This window comes from Equus asinus, chromosome 1 (assembly GCF_041296235.1).
Source record: "Equus asinus isolate D_3611 breed Donkey chromosome 1, EquAss-T2T_v2, whole genome shotgun sequence".
Lineage (NCBI taxonomy): Eukaryota > Metazoa > Chordata > Mammalia > Perissodactyla > Equidae > Equus > Equus asinus.
In genome coordinates this window covers 28,387,393-28,402,081 of record NC_091790.1, presented here as the reverse complement: position 1 = coordinate 28,402,081, position 14,689 = coordinate 28,387,393, and the positions used below count along the sequence as shown (strand labels likewise).

The window sequence follows — 14,689 nt, the reverse complement described above, 5'->3', positions numbered from 1 at the left end:
ATTCTAGTTCTTAGTACTCTTGGTCTATCTTTCCCCAAGATTGTATTTATTTGTTAAACATATTGAGACACTACCAAAATGCCAGTGATGCCACTATAAAAGAAATAACGCAGTAAAATAATATTATCAAATAATTCAATGATTTCTTAAAGAGAGGTGACTTCATAGCCATCAGCTAGAAATCAAAGAGTTCTGGCTGGCTCTTTCTCATCACAACACCTATATTGGCATCAGAAATCCACACAAGAAGCAGCTTTTACAAATAACTCTTCGGGCAGAAGTATCACTCACTAAGCTGTGTCTTTACATTCTTTGTGACAATAAAGAAATTGCATAGCAAAGAGCAGCAATCTGTGAAGATTGGCAAGTCATACTTGCCTAAGCCATCACTCTAGATTAAAGTATTTGCCTTAGTTTGTCAGTGGGTTATTGAAAAGTGTCTTGTCTTTGAAAGGCAGAACGTTATGAAGATGCATACACATTTTTTCTTGCAGTTATGTAAGGATGGATACTTTTAGACCCATATAAAGATCCATATAGTAGCTTCATGTAAACATCCAAGAAGGGGCATCAGCAGCCTGCAGTTCCCAGTGTGTCGTTTCATACAATGACTCTGGTCTGAAAACACGTGCCCAGTTGATCAAATCTGAGTCTGTGTGTGCCGTCTTCTTGCTCACTTAGAACATAAGCTCTGTCTGCATCATTAAGCTCAACACTAATTTGTTCCTAAAATGCTTTCATCTATCACTCATTGGCAGGGCCTGGTTGATAAAGTCCCCTGTGGTCCACATCCGTGATTAGTCCCCAGCTGATCTGCTCTTTCAAAATACTGGATGGAGCCAAAGTGTCCTTTGATCAAGTCCTCATAGAAAAAAATGTAAAACGATTTCATCTTTTTCTTGCCTGACTCAAACTTTCTTTCTGTCCATGTGGTTCTCAATGACCAAACACCAATCATGAAAACCCAAAGATTAATCTTATTTTCTGATGGAATCTTCTAAAAGGGGTACTACACTGCCTAGTAGACTATGAGAAAAAAACCAACACCACCATACACGATTTAGGGCTAGAGGGCAATCAAAATGTAACATTCTAGGAAAATAGCCAAGGGAGGTTTTGTTCCTGATGGTTCTTCATTACCCTAGAGCACCCACTATTGTAATTTGATCCTAACTTGTAGTGGAAGTGACCAACATTTACAAATAAAGAAATACACAAATAAATAAACTAAAGTAAAATAAAACCGTAAATCCAAAATCAGAGTGAGCAGAAGGTCATCTTGGGAGTAGGAAGTCTGGAGTATGGAATGGGGATCTAGCTCCTGTTGTTTCCTGAATTAAAGTAGGGAGCCCTTTATTTATAAATTTAGATTGATTTTAGAGTCTGGGCTCAACATTGGGCCTTTTGTACATGTGAACTGGAAAGACAGAGGATAACAAAAATGGCTAACAGTTATTATGTGTTTAGTAGATGCTAGGCACCATTCTAAGCTCTGGTCATGAAGTAGCTGGCATCAACCCTATAAGGTAGGTAATTTCATTATCTCTATATTATAAATGGGAAAACTGAGGCCTAGCACGTTAAGAAATCAGTGCTTCTCAAACTTTAATGTGCATGATTTGCCTGAAGAACTTGTACAAACGTAGTTTCTGATTCAGCAGGTCTGCAATGGGGCCAAAGATTCTGCATTTCTGACAAAACTTCCAAGCGATGCTGAGGCTGCTGGTCCACAGACCACACTTTGAGCAGCAAAAGTTAAATTGCTCAAGGTCACATAAGTGGTACAAAGCCAAGCTGGGATGTGGCTTGGCTCCAGAGCCCACACTTACTGCCACCAAGCTTAGTGTCTGTGTCACAGATGCATCGTACCCTGGGGCACTGTGTTGGCCCAAGGAGTAGAAACAAGTGCCTGGAACCTTTTCCTATAGTATTTTTCAGCAACAACAAACATTTGTTAAGTGCCCACTACATAACAGGCACTGTGGTAAACACTTGGGATGTTAAAAAAATATTCTTGGCTCAAGAGATTCTCTTTTAGTCCACTAGATGCATGAATGGCCATTTGATTCCCTTCTTAATGAAGCAAATTAAAAGCCATTGATTGGCTGAATATTCTTGTTAGTTTAATTATCATACACAGAAAACATAGAGCATTAACTTTCAAAGAATCAGAGCATACTAATACATCTCTAACACCAAAGGGAGTCAATTTAATTTAATCTTTGGAGATTGAGGAAGAATTTTTGGGGTATTACAGAGCTTCAGGAACATCATTTGGAAAATTAATTAGACTACAATAGATTTAGGAAGAGTAGGAGTTTGGGCCTGATTCTATGGAATTATCTAGAAAATGACTCTAAAAAGAAGGTCTTGATAGTCTGTTTACCTGTCATGAGGGTTTCAATTTCATTTATAAAATGGACATTTTGCAATTCTTATTTTTATTACATAGAACAAAGATTCCCGAACTACGTGCAAAATTTTCAGAAGCCACAGGTCATACAAAACACCACCTTCAATAAAAGTTTCAAAAAATTTCCATCAGTCTCTATTTATTCAGAACAAATTTAGAAAGTTTTAAGAGTTTATTTTAGACAGTTTTTACCACTTAATTTGTAAACTTTTCCTTGTCTTTCTTCTGACCAAATCAAGAAAATGGAGTCCAGCATCCTGCTGCATTTTTGGCACACTCTGCATTAATTAGAATGCTCCAATGAGTCCCAAGATGGACCCCGCCAGCTGTAAATATCCTGCCTGGGCTCCCACTCTCCTGTCAAGTGCGAATCTTACCATCTTGGCACATGTCCAGTATCCTCCAAAGATTTCAGGGCTCAAAGAGTAAAAATGTAAATGATTTACTTTCTTGGGCATTAAGGCCTCCAGGGGAGGGACGCCCACACACCAGAAGATGTAGAGGCCTTTCGTTAAAAGAGCACCCCGTCACATGGCCTCATTTAGTCTAGGCTGCTACTTCTCCCTCCCTCTTTTAATCACAACATTACTCTGCAGACGTGACTTCAGAAAAATCAAAACATCTTGAGGCCCCTGGCAAGTCCACACTTAACTTTAACATTCAGCATTGTTGTTTCCCACCGCTCTCCTCCACAGTTCATTTTTAACTGGTTATATTTTAAAACAAACAACCACAGAAAACGAAACGCTGCTAACACACTCCTGGGTGCCAAAACAGGCAGGAAGGAAAGCACAGAGTGGAAAAGGCCAGCCTCGGTCTGTCTTCCCCACTCTGGGCAGCAGGCTCATTCCCACCGAGCCAGCATGGACTCACCGATGAGGGGAACTGCTCACTCAGGCAGCATCTGGGTTTTTCTCTCCATATTTTCTGTCACCCAGAGACCGACACACTGGCACTCCTTCCAGCTTTACTCCACTCCATATCTCTTCTCTTTTTTTAAGTATTTAAGAAAGAAAATGCAAGAGGTGGGGAACACTATCTCAAACGCTAGAGGAGAGAGATGTGATTAAAAGTCATCATGGATGTTTTTGGTCGCTGAAAGTTCTGGCATTCAGAGCTCTCCACAACAGGAAACCTCCCCCCACAACCACCTTTCTGATGGTATCCATCCTCTGGACCTGTAGAATGCAGCATGGCCATCATTGTCTGAAAGCTACGCAAGCTCATCCACCTCTCTGAGTGTGATCAACCTCTTCCCCCGTCCCCCAAAGTCCCCCACCACAGGCAAATCCTTCTTGTCTTTCAAAGCCTACCTAGGATGCCTATCTTAGACTCTCCATCCTCTCAATCCCCATATTACTTTGATTTACTTCTTTTTCGGAACTCACTCCATTTTAATTTATACACGGGCATCTTCTAAGCTGTGAGCTACTTGAGGGTCTGGGTCTTCTTATTAACTTTTGTATCTCCTGTTGCCAGTTTATTATACGTAAGACGTTCTTTGAAGTTCTGTCCCATGCTACCATGAGGATGGACCTTGAAGACATCATGCTAGCTGAAATAAGCCAGTCACAAAAAGACAAATACAGTAGGATTCCACTCATATTCTAGATATAGGTATCTAGAATAGTCAAATTCCTAAAGATAGAAAGTAGAATGGTGGTTGCCAGGGGCTGAGGGAGGGGGAATGGGGAATTCTTTAATGGGTACAGTGTTTTAGCTCTGCAAATGGAAAATTTCTGGAGATTGGTTGCACAACAATGTGAATATCATTAACACTATTGAACTGTACACTTAGAAATGGTTAAGATGGTAAATTTTATGTTATGCATTTTTTACCACAATAATAATAAGGAAAGAAGTACTCAGAAGATGGCTGATAACAACAAATTAGGGAACTTTTTATTTGACAATTAAAGTACTTTGTGTGGAGTGCTTGATTATCTCTAACCACCCCTTGCCAAGTTTTTACTTCCTTAGGGTTAGAACCAGGGCTGGTATTCTGCATACCCCATCTCAATTTGCACCATGCTACCCACATGCAATTATTAATCATCTTCCCCTGCCATATGTGATAAACAAGAGTTGAAAACTTGTAAGTGCTATACTTTATATGTGGAATATAACTTTTTGGCAGTATGACAATATATCTAGTACCATTTATGTTCCAGGCAATGAAGCTACAAGGTGTATGAGACTTACTTGCATTTGACAAGCATATCTTCAAAGTGGTAAGCAAAAATGGGACAAGTAATTACACCACAGTATAATACAGCGCAACAAAGAGGAAGGAGCAGTTCAGGCTGCTTTTGGAATAGTGTTCAGACTTCTTGGAAAGGAATATAGGACTATTTTCCCCTACCTCAAAAACCCACCCAAAAATATGTCAGGCTGGCAAAATTCCCACTACTTCTAATATCATTTTCTGTGTTCTCACTTACAATATCGAAACAGCATACTACTGTAAAAATGACTGTGTTGGAGAAAAAAATCAAGCTCTTGGCAGAATCATAATGAATTTTTAATAATTTGATGTGATAGCAACTTCAAGTTGTTCTATTATGACTGCCAAAATTTCCTCATTTTGGGGAGAGTTTACGCAAGAGGCATTCTGCAAAGCCATCCAAAGCACCAGGAAATTCACACCCTCCGGCTTAAAGTCATTAGCATGTATAATACACATTTTTAAGTACTTGAGATTTGATTTTGGATAAAATGAGAATGAAGTCTGAAGTTTACCACTTAATTTCATTAGTAGGCCTCCATGACTGGTTTGTATTTGGCAGATGTTAACTAATTTCCAATCCCAAAATAATTTTCATCTTGCATTACATTCGTCCACTGACATAAAATCGCCAATAAGAACATATTTTCCAATAATCACGATGTATCTATAGTGTGTGTCCAAGAGCTCAAGTCTTAAAAGCAACGTCATTTATTTTTTAGTAGACATTATTTCTTAGAGAAATTTTAGGTTTACAGCAAAACTGAGCAAAAAGTACAGAGAGTTCCCAGATACCCGCTTCCCCACCACACTCGCAGCCTACTCCATTATCAACACCCCACACCAGAGTAGTGCATTTGTTACAACCAATGAACCTATACTGACACATCACTATGACTCCAAAAAGTCATAGTTCACATTAGGGTTCACTCTTGGTGGTGTAATGGGGTTTATAATGACATATATTCACTCTTATAGTATATACAGAATAGTCTCTAGGTCCTAAAAATCCTCTGTGTTCTGAATATTCATCCTTTTCTCTCCCCAGCCCCCAGCAACTGCTGATCTGTTTACCTTTTCCACAGTTTTGCCTTCTCCAGAATGTCAGATAGGTGAAATTATACAGTACGTAGGCTTCTCAGGTTGACTTCTTTCTCTTAGTAATATGCATTTAAGGTTCTCCCATGTCTTTTCATGGCTTGATAGCTCATTTCTTTTGAGTGCAGAATAATATTCTACTGTCTGGATGTTTATTCACCCACTGAAGAACATCTTGGTTGCTTCCAAGTTTTGGCAATTATGAAAAGAGCTGCTATAAACATCTGTGCACAGATTATTGTGTGGACATATATTTTCCAGTCATTTGAGCAAACACCAAGGAGGGTGACTGCTGGATTGTATGGTAGAGTATGTTTAGTTTAGTGAGAAACTGTCAAACTGTCTTCCGAAGCGGCTGTACCATTTTTCATTTCCACTAGTTCCACATCCCAGCCAGCATTTGATGTTGGTGTTTTGGATTTTAGCCATTTTAATAGTTGTATAGTGGCATCTCATTGTTTTAATTTGCAATTCCCTAATAACACATGATGTTGAGCATCTTTCCCTGGCTTATTTGCCATGTGCATATCTTCTTTGGTGAGGTGTCTGTTCAGGTCTTTTGCCTATTTTTAAATCAGATTATTCATTTTATTATTGTTGAGTTTTAAGAGCTCTTTGTATATTTTGGATAAGAGTCCTTTATCAGAGGTGTCTTTTGCAAATATTTACTCCCTGTCTGTGACTTGTCTTCTCATTCTCTTGGTAGTGTCTTTCATAGAATAGAAATTGTTGTTTACTGAAGTCCAGCTTATCATTTACTTATTTCATGGACCATGTTTTTGGTGTATCTATAAAGTCATCACCGTAATTCAAGATAAGCTAGATTTTACCCTGTATTATTTTCCAGGTATTTTACAGTTTTTTTGTCTTACATTTAGGTCCCTGATTCATTTTGAGATAATTTTTGTGAAGAGTATAAAATCTTCCTCTAGATTTATTTTTCTTGCACGTGGATGTCCAGTTGTCCCAGCACTGTTTATTGAAAAGACTACTTATTCTCCATTGTATTGTCTTTTCTTCTTTGTCAGAGATAAGCTGACCATGTTTAGGTAGGTCTATTTCTGGGCTGTCTATTCTGTTCTGAAGATCTATTTGTATATTCTTTCACCAATATTACACTCTCATGATTAATGTAACCTCATAATAAGTCCTAATGTCAGGTAGCATCATCCTCTGACTTTGTTCTCCTTCAGTATCATGTTGGGTATTCTGGACCTTTTGCCTTTCCATATAAATTTTACAAGCAGTTTGTTGGTATTCACAAAATAACCTGCTGGGATTTTGACTGGAATTATGTAGATACAGTTGGGAAGCTCACATTTTGACAATATTGAGTCTTCCACAAACAGGGAATGTCTCTCCATTTATTTAGTTCTTTGATTTCTTTTATCAGAATTGTGTGATTTTTCTTATACAGATGCTGTGCATATTTCCTTAGGCTTATATCTAAGTATTTTCATTTTGGGGGTGCTAATGTAAAGGGTATTATGTTTTTAATTTCAAATTCCACTTGCTTATTGCTGGTATATAGGAAAGCAATTGACTTTTGCATACTAACCTTGTAATCTGCAACCATGATATAACCGCGTATTAGTTCCAGGATATTTTTGTTGTTTTTGATTCTTTCAGATTTTCTACATAGCCAGTCACGGCATTTGTGAACAAAGACAAGTTTTACATCTTCTTCCCAATCTGTATACCTTTTACCTGCTTTTCTTGTCTTATTGTATTAGCTACAACTTCCAGTATAATGTTGACAAGGAGTGGTAGAAGTCATTTATTTTTAATTTTTTTCATATTTGTCTATTTTTAACTCTTTTCTATTTTACATTTCCAAGTTACATTTCAATAATTCATTCCAGCATGTAATGTTTCATCAAAAGTCATCTCTTTCATTTCGTAAGAAGATATATGCTTATTGTATAGCAAAATGTTCTTCAGTACTAATAAAATGTTTTCTTGGTAAGTTGGGGCAATAAGACTTGAAATAACTGGATAAAATGAACAAAAGTTTTATTTTTAAAAGCCAAAAATTTATGAAAAAATAGTACACTTTGTGACATAAAGGTTGAGTTTAAAAATTTGACTACTTGGCTGAAATTAACAATGAAATAATTCTTCAAAATGAGCTATTGTTACACTGTGTCTACTCTATATCCAAAATATCTAGAGAAATGCAAAAAATCATTCATTCCTTCCGATTTCTATAATTAGAGGAGTACAGACTAGTGGATTCTTTGAACACAAGCTTTAGAGTAAGACTGTCCCTAGTAAAGTCTTGTCTTAATTAGATCAGTTCCTCAAATGGTCTGATACAATTTGCCACCTACATGAGGATATTAATATTGTCTACCTAATGGGCTTCTAAAGGATTAACCAAGACATTTCATGGAAGCAGTGCTTAGTGCAGTGCAAGGTTCATGGCAAACACTCATGGATGTTGACTAATATTATTACTACTACTTTCCGACGTTATGGGCATTACAGTATTTCTGTGATTTTGAAAAACAGGTCCTATTGCTTTCACCCTGGCCACCTAAAGCTCATTCATAAGCAGCCAGTGTGAACCTTCCGTAAGTCAGGTCATGTTACTCTATCGCTCATAACTCCTCCAGTGGATCCCTTCTCACCAAGGTAAAATTTAGGGCCTACAAGACCCTACGCAACCTGCTCCCCACCCCGTTCCCCTTTTTGAATTCCCCTCTTCCTACTGTTTCACTCCTCCTGCCTAGCCACATTGGCCTCCTTGCATTCCAAGCATGGTCCTGCCTTAGGTCCATACACTCACTCTCCCCTCTGCCTGAGATCCCAGAATAGATGCTCTCAAATGTTCCTTCATCAGAGAGGCCACCTTACCACCTTATACAAAAGATTACCCTTTCCAACACTGTATTCCCCTTACTCTGCTAAATTTCTTAACCAGGAGACACATACTAGTTATTTGTTTCTTTGTTTATTATCTTCTCCCCAAGTAGAATGAGATCTATTTGGGCAGGCATTCTTTTCTGTTTCTATTTCCTGGTACATCCCAGCATCTAGAATTGTGCCTGGCAAAGAGTAGGTATTCCCTATTTGTTTAAGTAGTTAATTAACTGTATGACAAATATTAGAAACTTTTCCTATTTTTTTTCCCCTAGTCTAATAGTTTCATCTCATCTGATTGTTAGGAGGTGATGAATGGTGCCTCATTAATGAAAAAGGAACAAAACACGTGAACTTAGTTCATGCCTGGGTACCCTGTGTCGGTGTCACGATCCAATGTACACACCAGGATAGATGCGGAGAGGGCTGATGGCCACTCTGAGTTTAGTATAACCAGCGTTGCAGTATATACATAGCTTACAGCTGTTAAACATACACAGGTGTTCTGGACAATGTAATTAGCAGATGCCAAGAATTCTTAGTGATTTCTCAAGGAGCCCTCCCTCAGCCTCTGTTTTGATATTAACATGTTTTTGCTGTGCTCGTATATCTTTATCTCGGAGCATGCAAGGCCTCCTAGGCAACGGCCCCTCCTGCTCCCGATATCGTGTCTCCATCTGTGCCCCTGGGCGACCGTGCCTGGCTTAGGTTGCCTCCCCCTGGAGGTCTTACCCATCATTGGCTAACTGGCCTTCTCACCTCCCGGTCACAGTTTGTTGGCAGGCCTTTTCCAGTGATTATTAACCCTTCCTGCATCAGGGGCGGCTACACCCTGGAGCCCAGGAGTAGCTTACTTGATGTTCTTTTTTAAATGTTTATAAAATACCAAATTTTATACATTCACAATATTCTCAACAATACAATTTCTTAACGGTTAGGACAGTGCTACTCAAAGCACGTCTCCTGGAACCACACTTTCAGTATGACCCAGGAGCTTGTTGGAAATGCAGATTCTTGGCCTCCACCCCAGGCCAACCCCCAGGTGACTTGATGAGCAGTAAAGCTTGAGAAGCCCTGTTCCAAGGAATGCTTAAATGACTCGTTCGGTTCTTTGACTTCCTCTTATAAATCATAATATAACAGGTATAAATAGAGCTGGTTATTAATGTAGATCATGCCATTGCCTCTCATATTGACAAGTTACCCTTTTTCATCTATACATGCCTGAATGACACATTCTCTGGCTTCAGAAGTTCAGATTTCTTTCAGCTACTTGTGCTGCTACAGCCCAGCTATTCATCCCCTGGCGCCCTCCCATGATCAGCTGACACTAAAATCCTTCCCTGTCTAATTCAACCACCCCAGAAACACAAACAAAACTGAGTTTATTTCTCTTAAGTGCCTTCCTTTAAGGCAGAGGTTTTCAAACATTTTGTAACCACAGATATTTTTTTCTTCCCCAAAGGAAACATGTTGTAGATGCTTAATATACAAAACTGGAAAATATGAGACTGCTCTGGGCTGCCTTGGTCTCTCCAGCTCTCTTTCCCCGACCTGCCTCCCTTCTCCTGCCTAGTTGAGAATACTAGGTAGGACTCACAGTTGTTAGGTTGGAAAACCTCTGCTGTGGGGCAGGTTCTCAGAGTGTAGTCAGCACCAGGACTTCTGGGCCTGTACTCCCAGCCAACAGAGCAGAATTCCTGATCCCAGCATAAGCATCCCCAGATAAGGCATCTGCACACTTAAGGCTTGTGCATCACTGCTCTAGGAACTCCAAACTGTCATTTTCACTGAAGGAAAACCATCATATAAGCACACTGCTTGCCCACAGTCATTCCAAATAATCTCATTCAAGGTATTACACTCATTCACACAGTGAAATTACCAAGATAAGTTAAGAGTGAAGTCTCATTTTCTCTGAAAAATTTGAAATAAGGCATTAGTTCTAAAAGTTAAATACACAGAAATTCTGATGCACTGCTTACTACATTTACAATTTTAACTAATTTAGTAAACATTTATCACCACTTTTCTAGGAGATTTTGGGGGAAACTACAGTAAATTGGACAAATATCCTGTCCTCAAAGGCATAAGGTATTTGCAGAAGGAACTGGATCACAAAAGATAGAAAAGCAATAGAAAGTAATAAGAGGTTCTGGAAGGGAGATGATCCCTTCCAGTTTTGAAGATTAAGGGATGGCTGCTGGTAGTTCAGCATTTTCCGTTTCACACAGAGTTAAGACTTAAAGTTGACCTGGGATAACTCGTCTCTCTTTTCCTGATTCTTTCCAGATGCAACATAACTAAGACATCCTCTTCAGCACAGCAGGCAGAGTACCAGGAGAGCTCTCTCCTGCTCTGGGGGTGGGCGGTGGGGGAGTGTTGGGAGAAGGAAGAACAGGAGGATGCTTCCTCTGCTGGCCACCTGGTGTGCCAGCAAGTGGTGCCAGGGCCAGTCCCCAGCCCTGCAAAAGACACGCAGTGAGTAAATGAGAAAAGTGTGATTAGTAGTCAGATTAACTGAGATCTGTGTGGGAAGTAAAGGCTGGACCGTCCCGTCACAGACCAGACAGTGATCTGAAGGCTCTTGCTACACTGGTGATGTCACTTACCATACTGTGCAAATTTACAAGAATTTATTTAATCTATTGTGTGGGTTGAAATAATTACATATTTCAATTGAAAATATAAAGAGATGGGGCCAGCCAGGTGGCACAGCGGTTAAGTGCACACATTCTGCTTTGGTGGCCCGGGGTTTGCCAGTTTGGATCCTGGTTGCGCACATGGCACTGCTTGGCAAGCCATGCTGTGGCAGGCGTCCCACATATAAAGTAGAGGAAGATGGGCATGGATGTTAGCTCAGGCCCAGTCTTCCTCAGCAAAAAGAGGAGGATTGGCAGCAGATGTTAGCTCAGGGCTAATCTTCCTCAAAAAAAAAAAAAAAATATATATATATATATAAAGAGACTATTAGACTTTTAGCTGAATTTTCTCAGAGCCTACTGGTATCTCAATTCCTATAGAGAGAATATTTTCTTAACTAAAAGTATTATGGTCTACAGAGAGTGCATTGAAGGTGTCAATAATCCCAAATTTATTAATCATACAATAAAACTCTAAAGAAGACTGAGGCAATTTTATGATAAACTAAAATAATAAGATTATATTTTTTAAATCTTCAGATAAATATCAGTGACAAGATAGTAGAGTCAGATACATTAGGAAACTTATTGAAGTACGTAAATATGTACAAAGGGTAATTATTCTGCTAATATTAATGCTCAGAGAATGAATATAAAGGTTTAATTTTGCTCTAAAGAACATGAAAATGGTTTCTATTTTCAGAAAGAATTCTTTCTCTTTGAAAATCATATTAAAGAATTAGCTTATAGGTCTACTAATACAAATCCAATTTGTTGGTCAAAGGTACATAAATATATAATTTAATTATATTTTAATGCAACCTTTAACTCTCAAGTATATCCTCTTTGGACAAAAGGTATTGTAAGGCCACCCTTTCCATAAACAGTATATACAATTGTTTCAGACTTTACGTATTGACATTTTGCATAAACTGTATCTTGCTGAGCATTCCTTTGCAATTTACTACTTTTTTTAACTTAACACTGTGATTTGTAGATTTATTAATGTTGATAGACCCAACTCATTTGTTTTAATTATAGAATTATCACAGACATCATAATCCTTTATAAGAATAAAACACTGCTTATTTATCCACTCTCCCATATAAAGACATCTGTGTTGTTTCTTCTCTTTCACAAACTCAAACAGTCCTGTTCTGATCATCTATATAGATGTCTCCTTGTGTATTTGGAATTGCAGAATAGGCATAATTAGTTCATTAATGATTGTGAAGTTGTGACTTGCTCTCTCTAGTGTTTGAATCAATTGTCATTCCCATCATCATGTAAACAAAAACTCATTGTCCTGTATCCTAATCTACATTTCATATAGTCAAAATTTAAAATTTTGGCCTATCCGGTAAGGGTGCAGTATACAATATATATTTTTTTTGAAGAAGAAGATTAGCCCTGAGCTAACATCTGCTGCCAATCCTCCTCTTTTTTTGCTGAGGAAGACTGGGCCTGAGCTAACATCCATGCCCATCTTCCTCTACTTTATATGTGGGACGCCTACCACAGCATGGCTTGACAAGCGATGCATAGATTTGCACCCGGAATCCCAACCAGTGAACCCCAGGCCGCCGAAGCGGAATGTACAAACTTAATCACTGCACCACTGGGCCTACCCTACCATATTGTTGTTTTAATATCCATTTCTCTGATCATTGATGAGACCTTGAGCATATTTCTACACTAATTGATCATTGTTTTTCCTAAATGCTATTTTTATCTACTAATTTGGTTCCTCCTGTTTTTGCACCCATCAAACTAATACCTATTATTTTTTACATCAATATTCATTTAGAATGATCCATATTTACTTGTATATTTGCTGAACATCATCCCTTTCATCCCATTTCTTCATCTTGGGTTCAAACTCATTCTTTCCTGCTGTAAATACTTTAACAGTTCTTTCAGATTGACTGTAAATATTCTCAGCATTTATCTAAAAATATCTGTATCTTCCTCTCATTCTTGAAAAATATTTTTGTTGGGTAAAGAATTCTAAGTCATCAGGTATTTCCTGCAGTCATGTGATATTACTCCACTACAATCTTTCTCTATTATTCTTGTAGGGAGCCATTCAAATCATTGTTCCATTCTAGGTAATCTCTTTTCTTCATTTGATTTTAAGATATCTTCTTTGTCCTTGATGTTTTACTTCCTTTAGGAAGTGAATTTATTTTTATTTATCTTGATCAAGAACGACTGTACGCTTTTTTATTTATCTTTCTTGTGACTGTGTACTCTTGAATCAGAGAATTTATGCACACTGGAAAACTTTCAGCCATTCTCTTTGAAAATTATCTCCCTTCTCTGTTCTTTATTCTCCTATAATGGAATTCCTGTTAGATATATGATCACCCATCTCATTCCAAACTCCTAGTTTCTTAAAACTATTTTTTACCTTTTAACTTATGTCACATTATGGGCAATTCCCTCATACTTACCTTCCAGTTCACTAATTCCCTCTTTGGCTTTTCCCAGTTACCAGTTTTAACTCATCCATTGAGGATTATATTTTTATTCCAGGAGCTAAAATTATCTTCCATTCAATAGCAATCTTTTCTATTATGTCTGTTTTGTGTTTTAGGTTTCAAGTTTTTCTTTTATGCTTTAATTAACATAAAACATTTTTCTTTGTATTCTCTTTCAAATTGTCATTTTATTTTCTCAAGTTTCGGGGGGAACCAATCTTCCATTTTTTGGTGTGTGCTCACATCCACTGAGGGGGAACATTCCTTTGTTTGATTTTATAATGTTTGATCTTGAGTCCTCCCTTTAGTAGGGACTGTTTTTCTCTGGAGGCATCAATGCCATGTCACCTGAGTGTTCTCTGGAAGGACTTTATGTATGTTCTACTTGAAACATCAGATGTGCCATAACAGTGGGACTGATATTTATATTAACTTCTCATTCTGGACCATATAGGTACTGCAGATGTTTAGATTTATCTAATTTCTCCTAATTTCTTACTTTTTTTTCCCACTTCTCACATTTTCTTTTAGTCTCCTAGGTGCCCATTGTATGTGAAGGATGGCCTTCCTTCCCTCCACAACACATCAGGACCACCAGAACATCAGCTCACGCATTTAAATTGGGGGTTTATCCAATCCTCTATTTAAAGACAGCTGGGGCCAGCCTCGTGGCACAGCAGTTAAGTCTGGCATGCTCTGGTCTGCCATTAACCTGGCAGCCCAGGTTCATGGGTTTGGATCATGGGCATGGACCTACACCACTCATCAAGCCATAACATGGAGGCTGTGCTGTTTCTACTTTTTCACTCATCCCTAGAAAATTTCCTTCTTTTATTTGCAGTCTCACCCGTGATTTTCAAAAATTTATTAAATATTATTTTAGGCCTCCATCTTTCTGGTTCCAGAACTCTCTGACACTGTGAAAGCCATACTACCCCAGGACTGCCTATGTCTTTACTTACCGTATGTG

At 38.3% G+C, this 14,689-nt stretch overlaps 1 protein-coding gene across 15 annotated transcripts in view; it reads right to left on the bottom strand.

Annotated features, from left to right (window-relative positions):
- The window catches only part of PRKN (parkin RBR E3 ubiquitin protein ligase), a 1,201,475-nt gene that overhangs the window by 796,075 nt on the left and 390,711 nt on the right, over positions 1-14,689 (bottom strand). The gene's annotated exons all lie outside the window — the stretch shown is intronic.